The sequence below is a fragment of the Myodes glareolus genome, chromosome 13 (assembly GCF_982192425.1).
Source record: "Myodes glareolus chromosome 13, mMyoGla1.1, whole genome shotgun sequence".
Taxonomy (NCBI): Eukaryota; Metazoa; Chordata; class Mammalia; order Rodentia; family Cricetidae; genus Myodes; species Myodes glareolus.
Window position 1 is genome coordinate 16,845,253 of NC_142038.1, and position 13,099 is coordinate 16,858,351.

General features: G+C 37.1%; 1 protein-coding gene and 1 pseudogene across 1 annotated transcript in view; one reads left to right on the top strand and one right to left on the bottom strand.

The window, feature by feature from the left end:
* Positions 1-13,099, top strand: part of Dcc (DCC netrin 1 receptor) — a 1,076,497-nt gene that overhangs the window by 846,420 nt on the left and 216,978 nt on the right.
* LOC125390472 (large ribosomal subunit protein eL30 pseudogene) lies at positions 4,117-4,538 on the bottom strand (annotated as a pseudogene).

The window sequence follows — 13,099 nt, forward strand, 5'->3', positions numbered from 1 at the left end:
GAATTTGTCAGTCAGCAACACATAACAGATTTCATTCACCTCAAAAGACTCCAGAGCCCTGTGCATTGCTCTCTGACCTAAGCTCCTCCCATTTCACAGATGTGAATGTGAAGCAGGCAGCATAGTTATCCTCCTCAGGCTCTGAACGGAACCTTTTGTCTGGAATCGTCTCTTCCCAGATTTCCATCTTCTCCAGATTGCATAGGACCCAGCTTGGATTTTTCCCTTCCTTGTCTCATTTTAATCACTCCTTAATGGCTCCTTCACCTGCCCTGAACTATATCCAACCAAATTAACAGAAATGTGCCTTTCCCCTCTCTCTGTGTTCTTTCTTTTAAGCAAGTATACTGTTGAATTTCTCATACTCAGCCCTCACTTCTATTACATTTTAGCACCATCTTTCTAAATTCTCCTCAAGATCACTTATAACCTCTCTGTTCTTTTGAAATGGATTACACTTATTATCAGGGTGAATCTTCTTGCAGTCCCCTGGTGTCTCTCCTGTGACTTCGCCACCCTGTATCTGTTTCTTAAATGAATGCATTTTGTACTTTTATGGGATACTCTCATGTCCCAGGTTCTAATTCTCTATAACAATCTACCTCCACATACTTCTACTTTCATTCTGTTGTAGCTAAATCACTTCTATAATTGTATCAGTTTCCTGCTTAAGGGTTCTGCAATGCCTACATACCGATCTGATCCTTGCAAAGCAAGATTTGCCAGAATTGTCTTTGATCCCCCTATACAGAAATCTGTACTTAATTTGTAAGGCTTCCTTTCAATTTTGTGTTGTGCTTTTCTCACTTTGATGACTCTTTTCTGGAAAATAGTTATTTCTTCCAAATAGTCAAAATTGTACTAGTCCCGTAAATATTACAAACATAAACATCATTTTTCCTACATTTTGTATTGAGTAACCAGGATATTGTTTAAATCATCCTTATAACCCAAGTCTGAGTTCAAATAAAAATCAACTTATGTAAAATAAAAACAATCTGGACAACCTATGAAATCATTTCATCTTCTTTGATTTTTAAAAAAAATGTACAATGCTGTCAACATTTGTACATGTACAAATAATTAGACACCTTGCTAAATATGTATGTGTAACAACAAAAGAAAATATAAACTCCACTACTCCTTAGGGTAATGGGCTAATTGAAGAAACCCTACATCCTACCATCATCCAGTCATGAATTAGCACATATAATTTTTGATTCCTAATAAATCAGTTTTTTATTAATCAATTGAATTTATTTCATGTGTCAGAAAAATGGTAGAGACAGGAAGATAGGTAAGACAAACAAAACCTAGTTCAATCTTTTCCTGGGAACTATATTTAATATTTATATGATTAAATAGCTTTGCACATATTACAAAGCATGTAGACTTTCCCAGAGTTATGATTTTCTCTTTCTGGAGTTGGCTTAGATGTCATCCAGGAGGCTGAGGGGAAGAGTGTGTTCAACACAGTAGAACATGCAAAACTGCTGTATTTTGCCTTATGCAGGGGTAGAGTGAGGGCATGAAAGTGAAAGCAGAGGAAGATGAAGTTACCCACTAACTTTAATAGAGCATAGTTGTCATCTCCTGGATGACAGAAGGATGCTTTGCTATTTATTCACTCCTAATATTTTATAGGGTACATGAACACTTTCCAAAAGGTAAAATGATATACACCTAACTAAACACACCTTCATAATGTTCAATATGTGTAGTACTTCTTTCCCCATGCCACTTTTAATCAAGAGGGGAAGGATACAGTGCCATCCCAGCTTTACCTCTTCTCAGCTCACTGCGGTGATCATTCATGTTTCTACTGCAGATAGCATACAATCAGCTATTAGAACCAACATCGCCACACCTGAAAGTGTTCCTTGGTTAATAACGAAGACCTTCACAGCTGTTTGTTGGGAAGCAGTCACAGACAGCCTCTTGGGTACCCCTCAAGCGTTGGGTCTCTATCCTGACTAGGTACCTTGTGTTTGTGGGGCCCATTGTGTTTCTGTCTCCTATCCTGGTTCAAGTGAAGGTGAAATCGTAATGATGCCACAATTTGACAGAGCTAAGGAACTACATTATTGTAAGAAGCAAAGAAATGAACGTGCATTAATTGGCATGGGATTGGTCATGTTAAGGACTCTAATGCCTTAGACCTGTAGGAAATCACAAAGCTTTTCCCAGGAATGTGGGTCTTATTTCCCTCATAGTCTGAGAACCATAACTGAAATCAAGCAATGTATGCACAGGTCAACAGCCAAACTCTCTTTTGTTAAATTCTGGTATTTGAGTTCCTGCCACGCTGATAAGACTCCTGACATTCAGACACATTTTTTGAGGTTTTCTTTCCTTTTATTGTTTTAATAATATTTTCAGTCTAACATCAGGTGTTCATACGCCTGCGGGTCAATACCCGGGTCTTCCATCTGACTCCATAGGTCGACTTCTCTGTTGTTATGCCAATACCAAGCTGTCTTCTATACTGTTGCTCTGCAATAGAGTTTGAAGTGAACCAATGGAATCAGATCGAAGACCCTGATAACAATCCGCACACAAATGAACACCTGATCTTTGACAAAATAGCCAAAAAATATAAAATGGAAAATAGAAAGCCTCTTCAACAAATGGTGATGGCATAACTGGATATCGACATGCAGAAGAATGCAAACGGAACCACATCCATCACCATGCACAAAGCTCAACTCCAAATGTACCAAAGACTTGAACATAAATCTAACTACACTGATTCTCAGAGACAAGAAAGTGGGAAGTACACTTGAACACATTGACGTTGGAAACCACTTCCTAAATATAAACCTAGTAGCACAGACACTGAGAGCAACAGTTAATAAATGAGACCTCCTGAAACTGAAAAGCTTCTGGCAAAGGACTCAACCAACAAAACAAAACAACAGCTTAGAGAATGGGAAAAGATCTTCACCAACCCCACATCTGACAGAGGGCTAATCTCCAAAAATAACAGAAAAAATTCAAGAAACTAGACATCAAACTACTAAATAAAATAATTCAATTAAAAATGGAGTAGAGATCTAAACACAGAATTCTCAACAGAAAAATCTCAAATGGTCAAAAGACACTTAAGGAGTTGTTTAATATCCTTAGCCATCAGGGAAATGCAAATCAAAATAACATAACATCTTACACCTGCCAGATGGCCAAGAACAAAAACAGAAATGACAGCTTATGTGGAATAAGGGGAACAATCCTGCATTGCTGGTGGGAGTGCAAACTTGTACAGTCACTTTGGAAATTAGTATGGTGCAGCATGATTAGTATGAACCCAGAGACAGATATTGTAGATGGAATCTTCTGTCCAGCTCGGTTCCTCAGCTGTTCAGTCTCAAAGAAACACACAGAGGCTTATATTAATTATAAATTGTTTGGCTATTAGCTCAGGCTTATTATTAACTAGCTCTTACAACTTAAATTAACCCACAATTCGTGTCTATGTTTAGCCATGTGGCTTGGTACCATTTTATTAGCGAGGCATTCTCATCTTGCTTCCTCTGTGTCTGGCTGGTAACTATCTCTCTGCCTTTCCACTTCCCAGAATTCTTAGTCTCATTGCCCTACCGATTCTTCCTGCCTGGCTACTAGCCAATCAGCATTTTATTAAACCAATATAAGTGATAAATCTTTACAGTGTACAAAAGCATTATACCACAGCAGTCCCCCCTCCCCCCTTTTTTTTTCTTTTCAAAACAAGACCCTGAATCTATTCTCCCTTGCTTGGCTTTTTTTCCTGACCATTATCCATAACAATTTGTAACCAATACACTAAACAAAGACAAACACCCATAATCCTTTTTTTTTGGAGGGGGAGATGTGGGTATAGTTTACTCTTTGACATTTCAATGTATGGAATTCAGATCATCCATGTTGCTCATATCTTCCCCATCTCTGTCCTCAGCCTCCATCCCATCCGCTAGCTTGTCCACATCCCATTTTTGTGTCATTTATCTTAAGGAGAGTGGTTTAGTAGGATCCCTCACAGCCATGTGCATGTGGACATTATCAATTGGACTAGGTGTGTTATTAAATTAGGGAGGGAGACATAACATTTATCTTTCACTACTTTTTTTTTTAAGGAGCTCTGGTAAAGTTTTATTAAAGGAAAACTTTTTACTTTTCACCAGTCTGTTCTGGCATGCTTCTAATAATGTCAAAATCACCTGGATCAACGATGGCCGATGTGCATACTCTGTAGTATTTTCCACATGCTGTGCCCATTGTGATTGCCCCTGTAGTGATGGACACCAGTTTTAGCCAACATGGCATAGTATTCTATTTCAGATTTCCTCACGGAGGGGCAGTTGTTGGCAAGGATCACCAATTTCGCTTTGCCCTGTCTAATCATCTTCAGAGTCTGTTTGTATCCCAGCACGTACTTCCCACTTTTCATAACAAGCTGGAGCCGAGAGTTGATCGACTCCAGAGACTTTTTCGTCTGCTTTGTGGCCACCATCTTCCTGCCTTAGGTGCGGGACAGCCCCCAACCAAGACCAACCACAAAGATGGCCAGGGAGCAAGAAAAGCTCTTTCACTGCTTTTGTAGATAAATTACATATAGTGTTTTGTTCTTTGAACTACTGGCCAGGCATTAAAACATTAAATATTATCTTATTCATCAGACTTTATTATGCTTTCAGAACATGTAATGCTTGCTAAACTTTCATTCACCTATTTAAACTTGTACTGTACATGGATCCCCAGAGAGTAGACACAACTCAAGGGGATACATAATTCAATAGGCTTTCGACTTTATCTAGTGGAACATACTGATAAATTCTGAAAGATAAACAAAAATGCTTTGCTACTTGGGCTTTCTCCCTTAGTCCTTGATCAGAGGTCTCCTAGTTGTGCGGAATTCTAAGGAGGTTAAGGAGCTGTAATGGACAGTTGAAAGGAGCAAAGGGTCAAAAGTATTTCCAAGAGGTCAATAAATTCATTATTCTGCCATCCGATAAAATATTGAAATCAATTTCTGCCTAGAATGAATTTCATGAGATTTCCAGAAAATGAGTAGAGTTGTTCATTTGTAACAAAAGATGACAAATATTAGATGCCGAGTTTGCCACATCTTTATGAATACAAATATGGATATGTATTGGGTTCCTTGGCACCCTATTGTTCAACATTCGGGAATGAAAAATTCCACTGAGTATTCTTGATGCTAGGAGGCCCAGCAAGGGCTAGTATATAAAAATCAACATGGCATGTGTGTGTGGAGTTATATATGTATATATGTACAATTAAAATACCTTCTATTTTAAATAATCTCAACTTTATTCAGAATGCATGACTTTAAAACTGTGTTTTTGAGGAAGCATGTGTAATACACTGCAAGAGAGAAAAGAATACTATCAAAATATATCATAAAAATAAATTATAATGTAGTTTTGGTAACATATAGTAATCTAGTTCCTTCTTAGTCCATTTCCTTTTTTAGTATTCTAAAAACTATTACCTTGTTGTACATTATTTTGAAAGATTAAAGATATAAGACACCTTTAAAAATGATGTTATTACATTGGCTTTGTGTGCAGGAGTAGCCAATATGAAGAAGATCGTTACCACCATTAATGCTGTGTTGTAAGTAAGGATAAAGTAGCCTCACCTGTAGGCCTGGATAGAAAAGCAATGCACTAAATTGTTCAACAGTTTTGGTTTTATTTGGTAACCATTAACACACACACACACACACACACACACACACACACACACACACACACACTCACACACACACGAGAGAGAGAGAGAGAGAGAGAGAGAGAGAGAGAGAGAGAGAGAGAGATTGATCTATCAAGTATTTACTGATTTAAACTGGTGTCTATTATTAACCCTAAATTTGTCTTTCATATTTTCATATGAATATAGAGGTCATGACTCTGTTTAGTCATCAGATCAACCTCTCCCTATTCAATGAGTGGTTTAGATGTTGTCTTCAGCAACAGGGGCTTGTAGTCAGTTTGTGGAGAGCAACCCATAGTTTTGGCAACAGAATGGGTAGTTTGTAGACTCTTATGGCAACCCTTTTGCCAATCCTTCAATTACATGTAACTAATTGAAGTGACTGGAAGCTTTATTAGGTGACAAAAGATGTCCACTTGGGCTTCTGTCTTTCCTGTTATTTGGCATTTTCATTTAAATTGAATTCATATTTGTATATATTTTAGGAATCTTCTACCACATTAAGCTTCCACAGTAACCTTCAAGTGACCCTTAATTTAGCCAAATCTCCTGTATTCCCTTTCTTATCCTCGTCTCCCCTGCCACTCCCAACATGACTTGCCCTTTCTAGCTACCCCCCAATATCTATTCAAGTTTCCTTTCCTGGGGAGATCTAGCCTGCCCTTAGCATACCCTACTCTAGACCTAGGTTTTGTGACTTTACAAATTGTGGTTTGATTGTCACCAACTTAACCGCCAATAGCCACTCATAAGCAAACACATGCCATATTAGTCTTTCTGGATCTGTGTTGCCTAACTGTATGATATTTTTCTACTTCCATCAATTTACCTGCAAATTCCATTATATACATGTACCACATTTCCTTTTCCCACTCATCTTCTGGGGACAAAATGTTGTTTACTGTGTCTGACTATTATGAATAGAGCAGCAATAAACATGATTGAACAAATATCTCTAGGGTAGAATGAAGCATCCTTGGAATATATGCCCCAAAGTGAGATGAATTGACTACTGTCTTCCTGAATATGTGCCATATTGATGTCCATATTGGCTGTACAAGTTTGCTCGCCCATCAGCGGTAGAGTAGTGTTCCCTTTAGTCCACATTCTCACTAGCATAGTTGTCACTTGTTTATTGATTTTAGCCATGCTGCCTAGTGTTAGATTAAATTTCAAAGTGATTTATATTTGTATTACCATGGGGATTAAGGATGTTGAACATTTCTTTGTTTTTTAGCCATGCAACCTACCTCCTTTGAGAATTGTCTATTTAGTTCTGCACTCCATTTTTAATTGGTTTGTTTTCTTGATATCCTGTTTTTGAGTTCTTTATATATTTTGGATATTAACTCTCTGTAGGATGTTTAGTTGATACAAATCTTCTCACTCTGCAAGCTGCTGCTTTGTCTGAATGATGCTGTGCTTTACCTTACAGAAGCTTTTCAGTTTCTTGAGTTCTAATTTATTTATTGTTGATCTTAGTGCCTATGTTTGTCAGTGTTCTGTTTAGGAAACCTTTCCCTGTGTCAATGATTTTAAAGATATCACCTACTTTCGTTTTTGTGAGGTTCACTGATGTGGGATTTTCTTCTGTATATGTGTTGCTTTTATTGGCTAATGAATAAAGCTATTTTGGCCAATGACTTAACAGAGTGATGTCAGGTGAGAAATCTGAATGGAGATATATAGAAATATCAGGTGGAGCCAGAGAGCTGCCGTGTAGCATGCCAAAGGAGAAGGATACCAAAACCTAATTGATAGACTACAACCTTATGGCAATAAATATTAAAAGAAATGGGTTAATTTAGATGTAAGAGCTATCTAGGAAAATGCCTAAGCTATTGGCCAAACAGTTTTGCAATTAGTATAGTTTCTGTGTGATTATTTGGGTTAGGGCAACTGGAGAAGAAAAAAAGCAGTCTCTATTTACAAAATGGTACCCACTGATGGAGCATGGATCCACATAAGACCTAAAAGAGCTTAAGGAAAAAAAAGAAGAGGGCATTTAGACCCACAATAACTAGAACCAAGTGCATCTTCTTTGTAGCTGCAATTTTTTTCGGATAGGCTCTCTTTGCAGGCCACAGTGTCCGAGCAATAAACAGATTAATAGAAATTGGTTAATTTAAGATGTAAGAGCAAGCTAGGAAAATGCCTAAGCTATTGGCCAAACAGTTTTGTAATTAATATAGTTTCTGTGTGATTATTTGGGTCTGGGCAGCAGGGAAACCAAAGAGTAGTCGCCATCTACAGTTCACTGTATATAGTTTTATGTTGAGAACCTTTATACACTTGGAGTTGTGTTTGGGTAAAGTAATAAGTTGTCTCTTCTACATGCAGACATCCAGTTTATTTCATGCCATTTATTGAAGATGGTATTTTGTTCAATGTGTATTTCTGGCTTATTTATTAAAAAATAATGTACTCCTAGTTGTGTGGACTTATGTCTTGGTCATCAGTTCAATTCCATTGATTGACGTGTTTGTTTTTGTACCAATACCATGTTGTTTTTCTTATTATAATTTTGTAGTAGAATTTGAAATCATCGGGAATGGTGATACTCCCAGCAGTTCTTAAATTATTCAGGATTTTTTTTAGCTATCATGAATTTTTCATGTTCCCATATGAAGCTAAAGACTAGCTTTGAGGTCTGTGAAGAATTGTTTTAGAATTTTTATGGGGATCACACTGCATCTATAGACTGTCTATTGCTTTAGTAGGATGGTCATTTTTACTACTCCAACCACTCCATGAGCATAAGAGACTTTTCCAACTTTTCTTCAATTTGTTTCTTTAATATCTTGAGGATTGATTAAAGTTATCCCAAGATACTTTTATATTATTTCAGGTTATTGTGAAAGACGATGTTGCCCTGATCTGTTTCTCATTTCATTTGTCATTTATATATAAGTAAATAATGTTTTGGGGAGTGGATTATGGGTTCAGCTTTTTTACTGAATGTGTTTATCAGCTGTGGGAATTTACTTGCGGAATTTTTAGAGTTATTTATGTATACTATCATATCATTTGCAAATAAAGGTACTTTAACTTTTTCCTTTCCAATTTGTACCCCCTTTATCTCCTCCAGTTGTCTTATTTCTCTAGCTAAGACTTTGAGTCCTAAATGAAATAAGTATGAAGAGAGTGGATAAGCTTGTCTTGTTCCTGATTTTAGTGGAATTGCTTTGAGTTTCTCTTAATTATGGACGTAATTTGCTTATATGAGCTTTATTTAACATAAGTAAGGTGTATGTATTTAGAAAATTATTCATATCTTTTAGATTTTCCCATTTGGTCAAGTACAGATTTTTAAAGTATGTCCTTAAGATTCTCTGAATTTTCTTGGCATCTGTGTTATATTTCCATTTTTATTTTTTATTTCTCCATCTTTTGTGATTGAAAATTTTGCTGGATTTTGTTATCTGTGATGGCATCTATGATATTTATAGAAGATAGAAGTCCTGTTCAGGTCCTTCTGGCTTTTAGAGTCTCTACAGAGAAGTTAGTTGTAATTCTAACAGGTCTGCTTTTGTGTGCTACTCAGTCTTTTTTACCTTGCACCTTTAAATATTCCTTCAATGTTGTGTTTGTTTAGTGTTTTTGTTATGTGCAGAGGGATATTTCTTTTCTGATCTAGTCTGTTGGATGTTCTATATACTTGTTGTATTTTAAAAGGCATCTTCCTTTTTAGGTTGAGAATTTTTTTTATTTTCATTGAAAATATTTTCTGTGCCCTTCACCTGGGTTTCTTCATTCTCTATTCTTGTATTTTTTTAGAATTGGTGTTTCATACTGTCTGATATTTCCTAATATTTTGTGCAAGGAATTTTTTTTAGATTTAACATTTTCTTTGACTGAGGTATCCATTTCTTCTATTATGTAATCAATGCCTGATCATCTCTCTTCTATCTTTCATAGTCTGTTGGTGAAGCTTGTCTCTGATGTTCTGGTTCCAGTTTCAATTTTTCATTTCAGATTTCCTTAAATTGGGGATTTTTAAAAATTGATTCGATTTCCAACTCTAAGTCTTGAACTGTTTTGTTCATTTTTTCATCTTTTTGCTTGTGATTTAATGGGTTATCTTAAAGAGGTTCATTTATTTCTTCTTTTAAAACTTTAAGAACCTTCTACAGCATGTAATCTATACAGAGCTGTCCATGAGACTGGAGAGTTGGATTTGAAAGAGAAAGGGAGTGTGAAGATCTGAAGCTATCCCATCACCTTCCCTGGTGTAGCTGCCTCTCTGACTGGCTTGAATGGGGAGTTTCCAGGGCGTGTCTGCTGGAGTTGGGGCTGAGATAACAGGATGAGTTGGGAGCAAGCTTAAAGGAAAAGATCTGTGTGATCTATTGGGAAGGAAGCCAGAAAAGTGGTAGTGGCAGTGGTGGTGGTTAGCAGATAGTTTACTACAAAAAAATGAGGATAGACAGGGGTATCAGATCTAGAGGAGAGTGGGGAGAGATGAAGATCTGCAATTAGCCTATCTGCTTCCTTGGCCAAGTGTCTTGCAATTAAGATCTGCAAAGTCTCTCAACAAAGAAAACAATCTGGAATTTTTGGTGGTAACAAAATTGCTTTGCACTGTTCTTCCATAAGATCCTTTTATCACTGAAGTTAGTTTATATATAATACTCAGCCTCATGCATGTCATACCCACCAAAGGCTCTTTACTTGTAGTTTAGTTCTAATTAGTTGTCCTATGCCATTAACTCTTAGAGTCAATGGCACCTCCAATCCTCTTTTGAGTTTGCAATAGCTGCTACAAGTCTGCCAGGTTCAACAGAAGACCACCTCCTTAGCATTACAAAGTGGTTGTCAGAGGCTCTCATTTTAGGTGCATGGTCCTCATCATTTCTCACTGAACGCAGTAAAGCTTTACAAAAATAAACAGAGCAATATGTTATGAAGACAAGGAACCTATTTCACACCCTCTGAAAGTGGCAGTGAGTTTTCAGGAAGATCCCGGAGACCTATCCTGTAATATTTACTGGCAAAAAAAAATCTCTCTAACAATTTTCATTTCAAGATTCCTGCCTAGGTGTTTACGCAGCAAGTACTCCTTTGGTGGTTATTATTTCCTTCCAGAAGCCTGATGTGTGTTCCGGGGTGAGCAGAGACAGCAGGCCTGTACAGCTAACATTTATGAAAGGGCTTGATCTAAATACAGCACGCTTCCTGTCATGAGTGCACAGATGACGTTCAGGATGCAGTTTATGGAAAACAGAGTATTTTCTTCTCACCTTCTATTTAATGAGAACCTCTGTCCTTGGTCACATTAGAGCTAAGATTTCAGGCTCAGTGTTACTAACAGAAATGACAGCCCGTGTGACATTCGCGGGAAAAGGTGAAATTTCCCATAGCATAAATAATTTCTGAGATAAACTTCAGTGGTACAAATGTTCTGTGGATTAGAAATCCATACAAGAAACCAGAATGGTTGACTCACAGTTGTCAAATATGGAGCATAGTGATGTTTGACAGCACTGACTTTTTTTTTCTGCTAAAAAGATGACATGCAGGGTATATAGAAAACAGTTCCCTGCTCTCTCCCTCTCTGTCCCTGTCTCTGTATTCATTATTTTATGTATGTAAGTGCAAGCGCACATGTGTGCACTTTAATGTTGAATCCATAGGTCGTTATAGGATGTTTTTATTTTTGACAGAGTGTTCTCTCACTGACTGGAAGCGCACTGATTTTGCTAGGATGACAGTCCAGTTCTGCAAAACCCAAGAATTCTCCTTTGTGCTAGGATTCCAAGAGCTTTTTCTGCACCCTCACTGTTTACTGGAGATCCCCTCAAGGTCTTCACACTTCCATAGCCAGTTCTTTATTTACTGAGCCACTGCTCAGTCTCACTTAGGTATGACAAACTGACCCCATTTGTTTCTCTGAATCTGAGCCTCGTCATGATAAACATAGTTCATTGACTTTCAGTTGTTAGTAGAGAACAAAAGACGATGTTTACATGTTGAACAGTTCTAGAAACAAACTAATCACACACAAAATTATAATAATAGTAATGTCCTAGCTGGATATGCAGAGATGTTTAAAGCCCCTGTTATCTAGATTATTGAGGGGTCATGTAGGGCTTCATTGATATCACCTCAAACCAGTACATTAAAGCTTGGAATACCAACTCTGTAATTTCTCCCCTAAAACTGGCTCCTATTTCAAAAATTTCATTTTTCAATATTGTTAAATTTGCTGCCGTACTCCACAGACGAGCCTACTGGACTATCCCGCATGGCTCATCACCCATCTTCTATTTTCTTGCCATGCTTTGTTTTCCCCTACTTTAACCTTGGAGGTGCAGTATAAAATTTTCCTTTTTGGGCTCCTATTCATCTGGTCCATTGCTCCGATTTCTTCCTACAGTCCATAACCCTATCCAACACAAGTTCATATTTTGATCCCATCCACCATTTTATTTTCCAAAGCTTCCAAACTATTTTAATTTTTGTCCAGTTGGGGTTGAGAATTTTAATTTCTCCTTGTCTTTGTCAGTCTTTATTATTACATTTTGGGTTTAATTACATGCATTTGGTAGCTATAAATTAAAATATATATCAATATCAAGATAAAATATCAAAATATTTTCCATTTCACTGGGGGCTAATGATGCTGCTACTTTTTTCAAACTTTTATTTCAAAGTAGTTTTGGTTGAGTGTCCTTATTTGACTGTGCATGAACTTTCCTTTTAATATTTTAAAGTTGGCTGTTTTTACAAGTAGTGGTAGAATAAACATCCCAAACATCTGTCCACATCGAGAGGCCCTGAATTCTGCCCTATTTTTTTTTCCATTCACAGTGTAGGGCTTCCTCATCCTACCAGGACACAAGGCAGGTGATTTCTTCTCACACTGCATTTGTCATTTAAATTAGACTTTTCACTTTATTCTGAGCAGCGCTTCTTTGAATCTTATATTTCAAAGCGCAAATTAAATGCTGCTAACGAGGAAGGCATAGTGATCCCCATTCGGTTCTCATGTGGCTATGGAGCGAGAAGCAGCAGACATCCACAGCATTATATTCAATACTATTCAAATCTGGTACAGTGTGGTTACAGCAGAAAAAGGATTCCTTTATAACTATGGGTATAATTACTTTGCAGTTATAAAAAAAAATAAGCACTTTAAAACACTCAAAGCTTTCTCAGTGTGCACACCTTATTGCAAAATTATTACTTTGGAGGTAGCCGAGTTCTTCCATTGTATCTGTAATATTTGATTTCCACTTGAACACAGGTAGCAAAAATGAGTTTGTAGAATGTCTCCGAGGTAAATTTAGTGAGAAACAAGATGAGTATTAAGTACTGTTTTGGGCTTTGTTTCAGAGGGATTTTCTTTTCTTCACTGGGGAGAACTTCCTACTGTACTTTGAAA